This window comes from Lipotes vexillifer, unplaced genomic scaffold (genome assembly GCF_000442215.2).
Source record: "Lipotes vexillifer unplaced genomic scaffold, Lipotes_vexillifer_v1.1 scaffold697, whole genome shotgun sequence".
Lineage (NCBI taxonomy): Eukaryota > Metazoa > Chordata > Mammalia > Artiodactyla > Lipotidae > Lipotes > Lipotes vexillifer.
This window is the reverse complement of record NW_006779498.1, coordinates 1,532,009-1,535,210: the sequence shown is the minus strand read 5'-3', so window position 1 is coordinate 1,535,210 and position 3,202 is coordinate 1,532,009. Positions and strand designations below refer to the sequence as shown.

Genomic DNA, 3,202 nt, shown 5'->3' with positions numbered 1-3,202 from the left:
TCTTTCCCTGTGTGTGATACACTGGGAAACACCCCAGTCAAGGGCTCTAAGGACTTAGGTTTAAATTTAAATGAGGCCCTTAATTTCTCTACGACTCAGTTTCCACACCCGTAGTGATGGGATTCTAAATTGATCCTATTTATCTAAAAGGGTGTTTGTGAGTACCAAATATCATAAAATTGTTCTATAACCTATAAGGTGCTGCATAAAGAAAATAGTGATCAGCTTACTAGTTAAAACAGGTAAATAACTCCCTACTAGGGGGGAAAAAAAAGCAAACTGCTAAAATAAAAGGCACTAAACAAATACTAAGTGCTCCTGGTAAAGAAATATTGCTTGCATTAGCCAAATCTGTTTGTCCAATTTCCTTGATGCCTTTTCTTGCTTCTCTGGAACTTTAATTGAAAGAGCAATGACATTCCTCAGTTTGCAGGGCCTGTCACGTTAACATCTCAATCCAGTGATGGTTTTTCCAAGGGCCTTGTGTGGAAATGTCCATTCATAAGGAGCTTATTATGTAAAGAGCATGAAATAAATAAATATGAGTGGGACTTTCCCTGGTGGCGCAGTGGTTAAGAATCCGCCTGCCAGTGCAGGGGACACGGGTTCGAGCCCTGGTCCGGGAAGATCCCACATGCTGCAGAGCAACTAAGCCCGTGCGCCACAACTACTGAGCCTGCGCTTTAGAGCCCGCAAGCCGCAACTACTGAAGCCCATGCGCCTAGAGCCCGTGCTCCACAACAAGAGAAGCCACCACAAAGAGAAGCCTGCACACCACAACAAAGAGTAGCCCCAGCTCTCAGCAACTAGAGAAAACCCGTGTGCAGCAGCAAAGACCCAATGCAGCCAAAAATTAAATAAATGAATAAATAAATAAATTTATTTTTAAAAATAAATAAATAAATAAATAAATATAAATGGTCAGCTTTGCCATTCTCCAGCCCTGGTTGCTGAAGTAAGAAATCAGTTTTTGTGGTTCAAATTCCAACAACTTCTGATCTTAATCATTAGTACTGGACAAAAGATTGAGGCTCCACTAATTTCCTGTCAAAGCCCAGAAAGGTATTTCGGAGATGTCTTTAAACCTTTTGGATAATGCACCCCGTTAATAAAATAAATTTGAGTATATACCCCTAATATACACACTTTGTGGTAAATTACACATGTACTATTATATTTTTATATTATGCACTTTAGAAAACAGACAAGGGACTTCCCTGATGGTCTAGTGGGTAAGACTCTGCACTCCCAGTGCAGGGGGCCCAGGTTCGATCCCTGGCCGGGGAAAAAGATCTTGCACGCCGCAGCTAAGAGTCCGCATGCCGCAACGAAGATCCCACATGCCGCAACTAAGACCCAGCACAGGCATAAATAAATAAATAAATACATATATACATACATACAAAAAGTTCAAAGGATGAAATAAAAGTATATAAATACAAAGCCCTTACTGAAGAGCACCTGAATAGTGTTACCTCCATCCAGTGTGAGAACCCACATTAGAGTTGTCTTATCACCTGCTCGTTCCCTGTCTTGCCCCAAATGATAACTATGTTTCATGCTGCATGCTTATGCTAATAGGAATCATCAAGAAATCGATCTCGTCACCACTGTACACATTTGTTCATTACCCACTGGAGCACTGGGGCATTGTCTCACGTCCAAATTTCTCAGTGGGCATTGATTGGGCTGCAGCCTCTGGTGATTTATCTGTCTTTCCAGATGAAATAGTCAACCTCGCATGCCCTCCTTGTCTACAACTTACTTTTCTTTGGGGGCTGAAAATACTGCAGTTTGGTTGAGAGTACTTGCAAGCTTTTGCAGCAAAATATTTTCACTAGCAAGGGAGAAAGAAGTAAACCCAGAGTCTGGGATTGTAACACAAAAGGCAGTGCTGAAAAATACCCATGTACATATAAACTTCAGAAAGTACTTACCAAATGTAATTTTGTAAACTACCAAATTCCTTGGCAACTTCATTTTTACTTGAATTTTATATTCTGTTCTTTATTAAGCCATTTTAAATTTTAATACAAAAATAATGTTTTAAAACCATGAACACCACATAAATGAATTGCCCTTAGGGAGATAGCCCATGCTTACTCTACTGCTGTGGGTATTCTCAGCATTCCCAGGATTTTGCTCACCTAGGTACAGAAACTTGAGAATAACGGATAAGGACTCAAATGGGAGATGGGAATTCAGCCAAGTTCCTGCTATGTCGCTCAAGGTCCAACGGTGGGAACTTTGCAGGTCACTTAACTTCTGTAAACCTCATCAAATGGTATCAATTCATGTAATGAGAAGTGGGGACAATTCATGTCTAGCAACAGTCTTCTTTCCAGGTCATACCTCAAAGACCTCCTCTTACAAACTGAAAGCATGAGAACTCAAAGGAGGCCTAGCAGTCATCAAACAACATATTAAAGATAAGGAAATAGAGGACCAGAAAGGTTGACTACTTGCCAAACTCAAAGAGCTAGTATTTTCAAACACTAGAAATGATAGTTTTGATTTAAGGAGGAAAACTGTTTCACAAAAGAAATTAATTTATTGAGGACTTTCAGGGAAAATTAGGAGTGTACCTCGAGTCCCAACTACAAGTCCACTGATCTTTCCACGGTATACGTCTTTGTCTGTAGTCTTTACACATGCTAGGTGCTCAAAGCATACGTGTTAAAATGAGCTCAATCGTTCTAGCTGAAGGGCGACTGAGAAGCTACTATAGGTTGCATTCTCATCCCTGCCCCTTTAAGCTTAGTGAATTTTCTAAGTATTTTCCAGTGGCTTCAGAGAAGGTTTATACATGTGTGGATATTTTTCAGCAATGTCTCTGATTATGGGGAGTTTGAATCAAATTCCAACCGTTGATATAACCAACATTTATTATCTTTCTCAAAAGGGCTGCTCTGTGAGTTTTCTTTCTAACAGCTAAAATACTCTGAGGCTTCACACTCCCGTTTGTGTTCTGAGCCTGACCCCCGCCTGCTCTTCAACCTCCTCATCTCGCCTCCATCTCTTTTCAGATTCTCAGCCCACTAGCCCCCTACTGCTACTCCCCAATCAACACACTCATGCTCAAATCTCTCCCTTCCTAAAATAAAGTAAAACAAGGTGAAACATTTTCCCTCCTGTGCTCTGCCTCTGCTGCACCCCACCCTCCTTCCTTAAGAGATAAACTTCTTTTTTTTTTTTTTTTTTT

General features: G+C 40.6%; 1 non-coding gene across 1 annotated transcript; it reads left to right on the top strand.

Moving 5' to 3' along the window:
- Positions 1–1,214: 1,214 nt before the first annotated feature.
- TRNAG-CCC (transfer RNA glycine (anticodon CCC)) lies at positions 1,215–1,287 on the top strand. Its single transcript has one exon. It is a non-coding gene; the product is annotated as a tRNA-Gly (tRNA).
- The last annotated feature ends 1,915 nt before the right edge of the window (positions 1,288–3,202 follow it).